At 44.1% G+C, this 13,243-nt stretch overlaps 1 long non-coding RNA gene and 1 other non-coding gene across 2 annotated transcripts; both read left to right on the top strand.

Annotated features, from left to right (window-relative positions):
- The first annotated feature begins 2,931 nt into the window (after window positions 1-2,931).
- On the top strand, window positions 2,932-13,202 carry LOC147572636 (uncharacterized). The gene is made up of 3 exons (XR_015245827.1): window positions 2,932-3,305; window positions 9,106-9,166; window positions 10,643-13,202. It is a non-coding gene; the product is annotated as an uncharacterized LOC147572636 (long non-coding RNA).
- On the top strand, window positions 4,466-4,762 carry LOC147572637 (signal recognition particle RNA). Its single transcript, XR_015246467.1, has one exon.
- Window positions 13,203-13,243: the final 41 nt, after the last annotated feature.

Below are 13,243 nucleotides of genomic sequence, written 5' to 3'. Positions count from 1 at the left end.
ACTTCCTCTGAGGAATCTCAGAACCAGCCTGTCCAAGAACGTCCTTTGACGTTAAGTCAATGATTCAGTCAGAATCTGAAATATTCTTACAGAGAAAATCAATTAGAAAGTTGCATCACTGCAAACTCAATATTAAACCTTCAGCTTCTTTGTGTCATTAAAAGTACAATTCTTTAAAAAAAACTAAATGCACTGCACAAATAGAAGGTATTATTTTGAACTGGCCAAGAGTCATGATTTGGGCAAGGACCAAGGAGAATAATAAACAAACGGGGTGGAAGAATTTGGGATGTGACTTTTTTCCTGACATAAATTATTATTATTTATTATGTGCAGAAGACAGGAAGTGTCGTCTGGGCCAGGAGGACTCTGTCTCACCAGGTACCATCATGAGGTGTGAAAAGGCACCATTCTTTCTATTCAGGAAAAGAGCTGGATAGGCCAGGACCATTTTTTTTCTGCTGAAGAGTTGTGTCTTAAGACTGTCTGTACTGGATTTGCAGTAGTGGAATTCAGCTCTCTCTGAGGAATTTCTTCGAAGAGTCTCCCTTTGTCTTGTGTTCTGTTTCCCATTGGACCACCAGCCTTTGGCTCTGAACGAAAAGCTCCAGCCAGAGGGGTTCATCAACCAGCAGGTTGCTGTGTAGAAGAACTCATCATTTGTTTCTTTTTACTTCCCTTCCCGACACACATACTAAATTGAAATGACATTGAAAGTATCAATCTGAGGGGCACTTGGGTGGCTCAGTTAGGTGTCTGACTTCTGCTCAGGTCATGATCTCAAGGTTCGTGAATTCAAGTCCCACATCAGGCTCTCTGCTGTCAGCACGGAGCCCACTTCAGATCCTATGTCCCCCTCTCTCTCTGCCCCTCCCCCATTCATGCTATCTCTCTCTCTACCGAAAATAAATAAATGTTAAAAAAAGATTTAAACAAGAAAGTATCAATCTGAAAAAAAGGAAGGAAGAGAGAATTTGTGGGATTTGCCCTATTTAAACAATATATGTCATTACTCTGGAGTATTAAGAGCAGGCAGGGCCACAGGAAAGCAGTTCCCAGCAGGTGAATAGGTGATAACAAACTGATCAGGTTTGATTTCTAGTTTTGTTTCATTTTTAATTTATAATAGTAATAGCTAACGTGAGCTACATACATGAGTATGAGTATGCCGTGTGCAGTTTATAAATTGCTTTAGCATGCATTCATGACCTAATGTGATTCTCACGGCAGTGTAATGATACAGATACCATCATTATCCCCCATTTTACAGAGAAGAAGACTGAAGCTCTGAGAGACTGACTTTCCCCGGGTATTCCAGGTAACAAGAGGCAGAGCTTGAAATTAAGTTTAGGTATTCTGACTTCAAAGTCTTTGTCCTTCTATTCCGTTTTTTAAAGAAGACCTAAAACTCTGGAATCCTTGAGCTGGAAGAGATCTTGGAGACCTGGCGGGCCAGGCTTTGCTTAGTCCTGCAGGGTGTTAACACAGGTCCCAACAAAGTTTGGGAAATGGCAGATTAAAAGATGTTGAATGGGGGTGGCGCAGTCGGTTAAGCGTCCGACTTCAGCCAGGTCACGATCTCGCGATCCGTGAGTTCGAGCCCTGCATCGGGCTCTGGGCTGATGGCTCAGAGCCTGGAGCCTGTTTCTGATTCTGTGTCTCCCTCTCTCTCTGCCCCTCACCCGTTCATGCTCTGTCTCTCTCTGTCCCAAAAATAAATAAACGTTGAAAAAAAAAAAAAGATGTTGAATGGACTTCTTGCCCACAGAATGTCCCAAGGTCTTTGTTAAACTAATGGATCTTGATGCTTTGGCTAATCTTATTTGGTGATGGATTTCTTCTTGGGCAGCATCTACCTAAGACCCACAACCTTAGCCCCTAGCCGGTGAGACTCCTGTGTGGTGTTTTGGGTGAGTCCCAGACCGAACAGAACTAGAGCAACACTATGGTTTTCAACAGAATTATAAAGAGTGATGGAGTTTCTTCTGACTCTCGGGTCTCTTCTTTGTTAATGCTGGTTTTTATCCTATGGCCCCTCAAACCAAACTGCATGAGCTGCTGTCCACAGTCCTCCTGGCCACAGTCGCCATTGGAGGGCTCACCTGGACCTCCCAGGCTTCCTTACTGATACCTGCTCTCAACTTGGTCCCTAGTATTCCAGGCTCCATGGTGAGGTGTGTTGGAGGTCAGGCTCTGGATTGCTCAGGTTTAGATCCTGACTCTCCTGTTCACTATCTGTGTTTGCCAGTGTCTGTCAGTTTCCCCATCAACAAAAGGAGGCTAAACAGTACCTGTTTCACATGGTCTTATAAAGATTAAGTGAGATCATATAAGTAAAGCACTCAGTTTATTGCCTGGTCCCTAGCAGGTGTTCAAAAAACTCACATTATGATTATTATCATTTGATAATACACTGAACACTAGCTAAGTATTGCCAGAAGACATGTAGGCCACCTTCCATTAATTTCTCCAGATGTACCAAGCAGTTATGACCCCTGTAGAGTTGTCATTATTGAGTGATGTCTTGAGGTCATGCCCTTTGCATGTTTGTGGGATGTTATGGGTTTATAAAAGTCGCTGGACACCTCCCATAGGGATGGTCCTATATCCCTTTGTGCTCTATGATGACTTCTTCATGAGACACTCCTTTCGGAATCAAGTTCTAGGAAAAATGTTTTGTATCTTCTTGTGACCTTGATGATGGTTCTTTCTTCATTTTGGCCTGGAGACAAATTTTTGCCTCAGCTTAATCTTATTTAACCTCCCTTAATTTAGCATTTTCCCCTTTCTTTTGATTTGTACTTTTCATATTACTGAGTTTCTGTTTGCATTTTAAAAATTTTGTTTTTAATGTCTTCATTTTGTAATTGATATTTTTGTAAGCCACTTGAGTCTTTGGAGAATTAGACAGAGCACACATACATACACATGTATACATAAATATCCCAGAAGGATGAGCTGAGTATCAAACAAAAATCACTGTATTGGATAAGCATTTAGTACCAAATAGGTGGTGTATCCTAAGTAATTATTTTTTAAGCAGTTTATCCATTTTTTATACCATACAGTATACCAATTCATAATTCTTCAAAAATCAAAGACTCACAGAAGTGTCTCAGCATAATTTAATAACACCTGTCATTTCATGAATATTGACTGTGTGCCCAGAAAGAGACTGACACGCATTTTCTCTATTTTTTCTTAGCATGTCAGAACGTTGGGTAACATTATCTCCATTTTAAACAAAAGAAAACTAAAGTTCTGAGAAGGAAAATGTCTTCCTCAAATTCAAATACATTCAGCTGGTAAGTGGTGGGTTTAAGATTTAAGTCCTGGAAGGTCTAATTATTGTCCATGATTTCTTCAGTACATTGTGCCCCCTCTCACACAATCAAGAACCTCTCTGGTTGGTAATGGTCGTCATACACATTTCTCCTGCTGAGGCTATTTTGTCCACATCAGATAGTACAGTGGTTTGATTCTCCTACCTTTAAGAGGTGGAGTTTAATTCCTCTTAACTTGAGTGTGGCCTGAACTTAGTGACTTACATCCAACAAACAGAATATGGTGGAAGTAAAAGTGTGTGACAGCAAGATTAGGTCATTGAGCGCATTAGGGCTGCCTTTTTGTTCTTCTCTTGGACCGCTTGTTCTAGAAGAATCCAGCTAGCATGTCGAACAGACTCTCAAGTGGCCCCATGGAGAGATCCTGCGGTAAAACGGAGGCTTCCCAGACAATGTCTTCACTGCAAGCCCATCAGAGACCTTGAACAAGAACCACCCATCTAAACTGCTCCCAAATTCCCAACGCACAGAAACTGTGAGCTAATAATGTTTGTCATTTTAAGCTAAGTTTGGGGGAGGTAATGTATTATATAACAGCAGATAACTGAGAAGGAAGATGATATAGAATTTGAGGACCTTGCCCCAGGTCTTATGTGGGCCCTTGACAGTAATTCACAGTTGTCTGCTACTGGATATACTGGATCTGCCAGTAGCTACTCCTGCAGCCCATGTTTCTGTTAAAGATGGTTGACTTTTCTGCAGATGAGACTCTAAGTCCACTCTCAAAAAAAAAAATATTTATTTATTTATGAGAGAGAAGGTGCAAGTGAATGAGGGTCAGAGAGAGAGGGCAGTAGGAGAGAGAGAGAGAGAAAGAGAGAAAGAAACGGGGCTCACCCAAAGCGGGGCGTGTGCTCACCAGATGTGGGCTCGTGCTCACCCAAAGTGGGGCCCAAGCTCCCCTGATATGGGACTTGAACTCACAACCCCATGAACCATGAGATCATGACCCGAGCCGAAGTCAGATGTTTAACAACTGAGCCACCCCGGCGCCCTGTGAGTCCAGCTCTTAAATATTTGCCGGTGAATAGGAATTTGCATTATTGTCTGGTAGCCCAGAAGGCCCTCACTTTAGACAAACAAGGACTATACTAGAATACTTGCTGGAGAGGCCAGTTAGGAATGGGAGTGGTAGGCACCTGTAGTCCCAACTACTTGGGAGGTTGAGGCAGGAGGATCACTTGAGCCCAGGAGCTCTGGGCTGTAGTGTGCTGTGTCAATTGGGTGTCCACACTAAGACTGGCATCAGTATGGTGACCTTCTAGGAGCAAATGACCACCATGTTGCCTAAGGAGGGGCGGACCAGCCCACACTGGCAACAGAGCAGGTCAAAACTCCTTTGCTAATCAGTAGTGAGATCATGCCTGTGAATAGTCACTGCACTCCAGCCTGGGCAACAGGGTGGGAGCTTTTCTATAAAAAAAAGTATATATATGTATATATATATATGTACGTGTGTGTGTGTGTGTGTGTGTGTGTGTGTGTGGTATGTGAAAAGAACCAACCTTGAGTGAAGATTTGTTAAAGCCCATTTAGGCCCACTGATGTTTGAGGCAGATGATAGACCCAAGAAGTTGTTAATGTTATCCACATATAGATCCTCCATGTTTTATCCCTGTATTAAATTGTTATAAGAAAGCAAAGAGCCTGGAACATGTTATCTCATGCGTCATCCATAAGAATCTCCTTTTAAAACCATGCTTCTGTGCTTGCCCCAAACCCTGGCTGAGATATGTCTTCGAATGATAATTCAGCCAATACATATTCAGTGCTGACTAGGTACTAAGTGCTACTTCAGGGGTTTGGGGTACAGCAATGAAGAAAACAGACAAAATCCCTGCCCTCATGAATCTTACAGTCTTGTGAGAGAGACAGAGAGCAAGTAAACAAGCAAATACATAGGATGGTTCCAGAGGGTAAGTGCAATGCAGAGAAATAAAAAAGAGAGTGTGGTGCTGGGCCCAGGGGAGCCCCGGGGGAGAAGAGGCAGGGATGACTGCTCTGAGGGGACACTTCAGCAGAGAGACATGTGTTGAGAAGCTCCGTTGCCAACATTCCAGGCAGAGGCACAAGTCCTGTGGCAAGGATGAGTGTGGCTTCTATGAGGAAGAGCAAAATGCCATTTGAGGATTTCTGTGTAAGGATTCACATAACAAATCCCCCTTGAGTTGCAGAGTTTCAGGAAAAGTTTGTCTCTGCTGACCAGTTTGTGTTCTTTTTGGCACAAAAATAACTTACAATGTCTCCCTTTCAGCCTGGGCTTCCAGAAAGCGCATAGCTAAATTCTGTACCGGCTGATGGTGGGTAATCATCTCATCTCAGGGGTCTGGGAGTAGCTGCTCACGCTGCTTCTTTATAGAGATAAATTCTCATTTGTCCTGGGCTTTCTCGGGGTATGCTTATGTTGTCACCCAGATGCCACCTGAAACAGAGTTGAGAGGGGGTAGAAGAATTAAGATATTAATATTGTCATTCAACAGATTTTCACTGGAAACAAGGAAGTAGAACAAAGTGGCAGATTTCATTGCCTTATTGATTCCTTGTACATTTATTACTTGTGTACCCGTTTCCAGAAACTGGGTGGGGATCTGTGTGGAAAGACGAGGAGGATGGTTCCTGCCCTCAGTGTGTTCCCTCACATTCTAGAATGCAGCACAAACACAACAAGTAATTACAAACATCAGATATGAACTAGCACATGATGGGAGCCCAAAGACGGAGGCAGCTCGTCCCGGGGAGGACTCTGATGGAGGAGGGGGTCTGTGCATGGGGTCCCTGCCCCTCATGGTAGGAGAAAGGCCACATCAGCCCCTTCACCAGCCCCTGTCCAAGGAGGGTAGTGACTGGCAGAAGATATGGGCACCTTCTGGGATCAATCCTGCCCCAGGGCACTGAGGGTCTGGGCTACACAGCAAGAGCTTTCCTGACAGGAAGAAAAAATAGATTGAAAATGTCTCAGCTCCACAAGTCGTATTTTTAATTGATTTGAACACAGACTCTTCAATCACGGTATTAATATTTAATTGTCCTGTCAGGTCAGATCCTTCCCGGTCAGACAGTTAAAAATGGCCTAAGACTGAGGAGGAAACTAGGTGGTGGGAGAGCATGAAATGAGGGAGAGGAGATGCTGGCACAGGGAAGCGGGGGATAAGATATGAGGGCCAAGGAGGAGCAGCCTGGCCCTGGGGTCTTGACAGGAAGAATTTCTAATTCACTGTCGCTCTGTCATTGTCCCTTCCTTACATACATCTGTAAGCATAGAAGCACTTGTCTACAAGGCCGTTTGGGGAGCCATGTGAGAGTTCACACAACACAGAGGCCTGTAGGGAAAATGGAGGTTTCTTCAAGGGGAGGAAGCTGAGAGGCTGGTCTTTTTGGAAGGATCCACAGGAACCAAGCATTCAAGCCCTTCAGTTTTCCTAAATTTGTGGGGGTGCTGACTGGGGTTTTGGGCTCCACCCCAGCCCAGGTGAAACCTGATTTACAGGTGTGTTCTTTTGAGAAACAGTGTCCATCTTGGCTGCCTGGCATCACAGCAACATGGAAAAATGACACGAGCACCATTTTAGGTGAACGCACCCTCAGGAGCAGTCAGTCAATGTCTCCATACGACTCGTTCCGAGAGGCTATTATCAGGCAGGAGATGAGAGGGATGGGAGAATTGGCTTTCAGTTCAGCCTCTGGCTTTATTTATACGTCCTTTTTAAAAACGGAATCTGGGAGGTAAGGCCTCTCCCCCCAGAACCAGAGGGAAAAGTGAGTGCCCCCAACCTGGAGGGCCCCACAGTCTTTTCTGACCACTGCCAACTCCCTCCCTGAACGAATGTCTAACAAGTCTAGATAGTTGCAGAACATCGAGATGAGGTGATGTCTTATTTTCAGCAAGCTAGAGGAAAAACTTGAGTCATCTTTAGGAGGGGCTTTAATATCGCCTTCACCTCTCTGTGTGTCTTCTTGGAGTGAGGCAATGGTTCTCATGGGGGAAGAAGCATCTGCTGGAAGGAGCCTTAGGAAATGTGTGGGTGCGTTTGGTTGTCTTAATGGTTGGGTTGGGATGTTCTCAGTGTTCAATGGGGGAAAGGGCAGAGATGCTAGACAGGCTGAATGGCTCTGGGTGGTGTCCCCCACCAAGAACGATCCTCTGTCTTGCATGACTCCTGGGCGCCCGTTGTGTGTGTTTGAGTGGAGAATGTGTTTGGGATGATCTGAGCATAAACCTGAACTCTATTTTACTCATAAAGCATTTGTTGCACATTTTCAAATACACAAAGTTTTCCAGGAAAGCAACTGTTGTGGAAATCAAGGACAGACTGTATTTGGAGGTGGGTGGGAGTACTTTACCAAGAGCTGTTCACCTTTTAGAAAAATCACATCCCTGATGGCAATGCCACTTGTGGTACCTGAGTTACCAGACTCACATACCTGTACCAGTCTGCATTCGCAACTGTCAGATTCACGGGAGCTTCTGTTCCTGCCCGGGGAGCATCTGATATTTTGTGCGGCTCTTAAAGTAATCACAACAAACCTTTATGTATTGAAACACACGCAATTAACGTAAGCGATTTTCATTTTATTTCTCCTTTGTATTGCCATTAGGGCATTATACGGAGTTTTACAATTATGTGTAAGGTGGCTAATATTAGTTTAATATCAGGAATATAAAAGGGGAATTGTAGAATATTTGTTTTTGGCAAGAGGCATTGGTTTTGATCTAGGTTCTAAACCAGGCTTGAGGTTACTGGTTTAGGTTTTACAACAGAAAACATCTTGAGAGAAGAACCAAACAGGTGGTTTGTCAGGTATCAGACTCCCTGAGTCACATGCTACTCTGAGGCTCAGATGTTTCTGAGAACACAACCGTCCGCAAGCATTAGGCAGCTCATGGGAAAGAGTGAAGGGTCGGAGAAGCAAGAGCGCAAGGGTCCCGTGGGGCACCTTGGGGCACCTAAGTCACAAACTGGGACTTAGCTCCTGCTGACTACTGCCTGCAGGAGTGCAGGCACGGTGTTGCTAGAGGGTTTTTTTTTTTTTTTTTCCTATTGGAAGCTGGCAAGCTGACATGTTGGCAGTTGCATTAGGTAGGGTAAGGCTAGTCTGCTCTAACAAAGGGAGCCAATACAATTGTCTTAAGGAACCAGGATGTTGATTTCTTCTGCAGGTCATGGTCAAGGCAAGGCCACAGCCCCCTCTGGGTGTCAGCAAGGAGAAGAGGGAAGAAGGCGTGGGAGAGAGTGTGTGAAGCATTATTAAGGTCCGGGCTCGGAAGTGGCCCACCTCAGTTCCACTGTGCCCATTTGGTGGGCAAATGTACACCCATTGTCCTGCTATAACACGGCCGGTGACCGCCAGTGTACCTCATTTAAACTTTTTAAAAATACATCATGTGGACCAATGCAGTACGGACCACATGGCTGGACTTGGCTCAAAGACGGCATGCCGGTCCTGCCCTGCTGGCATTTATCATTTAGCCGGGGATTTAAGTTCCACACACAATTCACAATAGAGGAGGAAGGAGGAAGGTGGGTGACACAGGGTATTTAAGTTGGTGCAGGAGTGGCAAAGTCAAAGTAAACACTCTTAGAGTGGAGGACAAGAATAGACCTTGAATGCTGGCAAGGGAGTTTTTGTTGAGGTTACCTGCCCCGCCTCAGGAAACCTTTCCTGACAAATCCCTCCGGGCCAGCCTCGGTGCTCCTGTGAAACACTCCCGATGAAATGCCAATCGCACTGACTTCTTGTCTGTTTTTGTCTTTCCATCTAGGCTGCAGTTATATTTTGCTCACTGTTATAGCCTCAGGATCTTTCAGAGTCACTGGAATATGGTAGGTGCTCAACAAATACTTGATGAATGACTGAAAAACATCCTCAGAGCAGTGGACAATGAATGCATATTAGAGTCCGTGTGAGGCAACATCACAGTGTTTTGGTAGGAAGATTAATCTTGCTATCTTGCTTAGAAGGCCTGAGTAGCAGGACACAGAAAGACTGGGTTGCTTGCGAAGCACGCGGTGAGCGGGGGCAGAGATGTCCTGTGGGAAGGGATGGGCTTGGAAAGGCTGATGGATTTGGTGGGGGGTGGGGGTGGGGCGCGGTCTGAGTGAGGAGTGGAGAATGAGAAACTCTGATTCTGGTGTTTAACCTCCCATCTGAAACAGCACCAACAGAGGAGGCCGCTGTACCGGTCAGCCTGGGAAGGCCTGAATGGCGGAGACAGCAGTGAGCAGTGAGCCCTCGAGGGCTCTGTGTCCTACCGAATGGAATTAAAATAGAAATGCTAGGAGAGGCATCTGGTTTAAGGAAGCATTTACGATGGGCTTTTTGAGGTCCGGCTAACATGAATACTCTGAAAAGGCAGCTCAGCTTCATTAATTGGCCAGGAATACAGTAAGAGTCCAATAAGTATTTTTATGAATGAAAGAATAAATTGAAAATGGATGGATGGATGGATGGCTTTGGTTTGTATTAGACTCTTTGGAAAAATGATGAAGAGGATTGAAGATTCTTCCCAAGTTAGAAAGTTTTTGGTTGCTATGTTAGGCCTTGGCCTCTCGAGGCAGTTGAAGAGACACATAATCTCTGAGGAACAGGATTCTGCTGGACAGGATGGGGGGTTCAGGGAAAAGTCAGGTCACCTCTTCCCTGAGCCAGTGATCTAGCTGGATCTCGCCCCTGTGGCCAAGGATCAACCCAAATGCCAACCTTGTCAGTCACACCAGCCAGGCTGGGAAGGCTTCCGCACCACCAAATGTTGGCAGCCGGCCCTAGCATCCGCTGTAACATCCTCACGGTGGTAAAAGACACAGGTCTTCCATTGTGTGCAGGCGAGGGAGGCTGCGGGTGGGGGGCCCCAGACAGAGAGCAGATACATATGAGAGGAGGCAGCCTCCACAATCAAACAAAGGCTTGGCTGTGTTAGAGTATCCCTCAGGGAGTCAGACATTCAGATGATCAGGCTTGAGTTAAGGAAAAAGCTTTCTCTGCAAATAGAGCAGGTGCCTGGAAGTCGGAGCACCAACCCAAGATGCTGTGGGAAGCAAAATTGAAAGGCCCAGGGTGGCTGGTAGTCAAGGTCATGGTGCCACCAAGCAGGCCTCGGGAGCTAGGGGTGAGGAAGAATTGGGCTTGGTTTTAGTCCCTGGACAACGAGGCTATGAATGTGGCTGGAGGTAAAGAAGAGGCAGAGGATAATCGTGTTGAAGGAGAACTTAGAGATGAGAGGTCAGAAGTCTTGGGGTTTAAATTCAAGCTTTACCGATTAGCAGTTGACCGTGAGTACATTTCCTTCTTTGTGCCCTCAGTCTTGCACCTGTTCTGCTCTGGCGCAGGATTGTTGAAGATGGCAGAGGAGAAATGGACGTGCCCAGAAGAGGAGCAGAGCCCCACACCACCGTGAAGGGCTTGGGCATCAGCGATCATGATTTCTCTGCATCTCCTCACGGTGCTCAACGAATATAAAACAGCAGCAGTTCCCAGCTCAGAGACTCCACCCTGAAATATTCCCCACCAAAGTCAAGCGGGCTGCAAATAACCTGAGGGAGCAATGATTTCCCTTCCCGAAGCCCTCGGGATCAATTAGAACTAATCAAAGATTTGGCCCAAGAATTATAAATTGGAATTGATATAAAGTACTTCACTTCCAAACACCTCATTCTTCCCAAAATGATGATTCAAATAATTGACATTCTGAATGAGACTGAAAAATGTGCTTTGGGAAGAAGATGAGATTCCTTTGCCGAACAATAGATTCGGTATTTTTGGAATGACTGAGAACAACAAAGATAAAATACCCAAACCTACCTCATGAGTCAGTCAAGCTAAAAAACCAGACGTTGCCATTATCCAAGTTAAGCGAACAATGCTTTCTTAATTATTTGTTCTAATCAGTCAAAGGTCAGCATGACCTAGGATCTGACTCTAAGTCTGCTGAAGAGAAAACACTTTAAAATTCAACTTTTGGGTTTATGGTAGGTGCTCAATAAATATTTGTAGGATGAATGAGTGTGTAGGCTAAGAAAGCATTCATTGAAATAGGTCCTATAAGATCTAAGAGCAAGGGCTGGGAGGCACCCCTTGGCACCCTTGGCACTTGTCATTGGGCCCTGCACTCACACAAACTCAGGGCATGATGGGTGGGGGAAAGATCAGTTATTATGATCACATTCATCATTTATAAAAATCAGTAATACAAATTTGTCCTGGAAAATAGCTGAATACTTATTTATCTATTTACTTATGTATTTAAAATGTTTATTTATTTTTGAGAGAGAGGGAGAGACAGAAGGACAGAGAGAGAGAGAGAGAGAGAGAGAGCATGAGCAGGGGAGGGGCAGGGAGAGGGAGACAGAGAATCCCAAGCAGGCTCCGCACTGTCAGCACAGAGCCCGACTTGGTGCTCAACTGTGAGATCGTGACTTGAACAGGAGTTGGATGCTTAACTGACTGAGCCACCCAGGCACCCCCGCTGAGTATTTGAAGTAGGTCTCTCCTGCATCCTGAAATCTTGTTACTGTAATTACCCAAATCAATTCAACATCTACTGAGAAAGAGTGCAGATTGTTCAAGGATGAGAGGGAGCCATTCCTAATTCCCTAAGAATGGCAGTCTAGGTGGTGGTGGAGTTGGGGCCAGGGGCCCCAGAGGCTGGCAGAAGAGCTGGCTCTGGGCGTCAAACAGGCGTGACACTCCCCCCAGGTTGCTGCGTCTTTCAATTAGCGTAATACTTTCAAGAGTCACCCACGTTGCTTTATCAGTAGTTATCCAACTAGCATTCCATTATATGGATATACCACATGTTAAACTGTTTGCCAGTTGATGGGGATTTGAATAGAGCTTCTATGAGCATTAAGAGTATAAGTCTTTGTGGACATATGCTTTCCTTTCTCTTGGATAAATACCTAAGAATGGGATTGTTGAGTGAAATGGTAAATGGATGCTTATCTTTATAAAATTCTGCCAAGTGTGTGCCATATCATTTTTTGCACCCCCATTGGCTATGTATGGAAGCTCCTATTGTTCCACACTCTTGTCAACACTTGGTGTGGTCGATTTATTTAACTTTATTTATTTATTTATTTATTTATTTATTTATTTTGGTTTTAGCCATTCTGGTAGCTATGTAGTGGTATTTCATTGTGGTTTTAATTTGTATTTCCCTAGTGACTATTGATGTTGAACATATTTATCAAATGTGTACATATATTATATACAGCCTTATCAGATATATGCTTTACACATATTTTATTGCAATCTGTGCTTTATCTTTTCATTTTTCTTACCACTATCGTTTGAAGAGCAGGGTTTAAAATTTTTGATGAAGCCTAATTTATCAATTTTTGCTTTGATGATGCATGATTTTTGTGTTCTGGCTAAATATCTTTACTTAATCCAAAGCTGTAAAAGCTTTACCCTTTGTTTTTCTTTCAGAAGCTTTACTATTTTCTTGCATTTAGTACTAGGATCCATTTCAAGTTCATTTTTGTGTGTGGTCTGCAGTAAAGGTCAAAGTTCATTTCATGAATATGGAGGTCCGATTATACCAGCACAACTTATTAACCATAGATGTGTGGACCCATAGCTGGACTCTTACTCTGTTGCACTAATCTATCTCTACTTGTGTGTCTATACTCTGTGTGTGTCCAGGACCACATTGTCTATTTTTGTAGCATTATGTTAAGCCCTCAAAGTTGAAAAACAACTTTGTTTTTTTTTTTTTTTTGAAATTGTTTTCCTAGATCCTTTGCATGTCTATATAAATTTTATAATCAGTTTGTGAATTCCTATACAAAAGCCTATCAGGATTTTGATTGAGATTACTTGAACCTATATAGGTATTCATTTTGATAAATTAGATGAATACCATTGCTAACTGCCACTGATTTTTGAAACAAGCTTTGGCATTT

Source organism: Puma concolor, chromosome E4 (assembly GCF_028749965.1).
Source record: "Puma concolor isolate L17-30 chromosome E4, mPumCon1.1.hap2, whole genome shotgun sequence".
Lineage (NCBI taxonomy): Eukaryota > Metazoa > Chordata > Mammalia > Carnivora > Felidae > Puma > Puma concolor.
The sequence above is the reverse complement of the archived record's forward strand: the minus strand, read 5'-3'. Positions and strand labels throughout refer to the sequence as shown.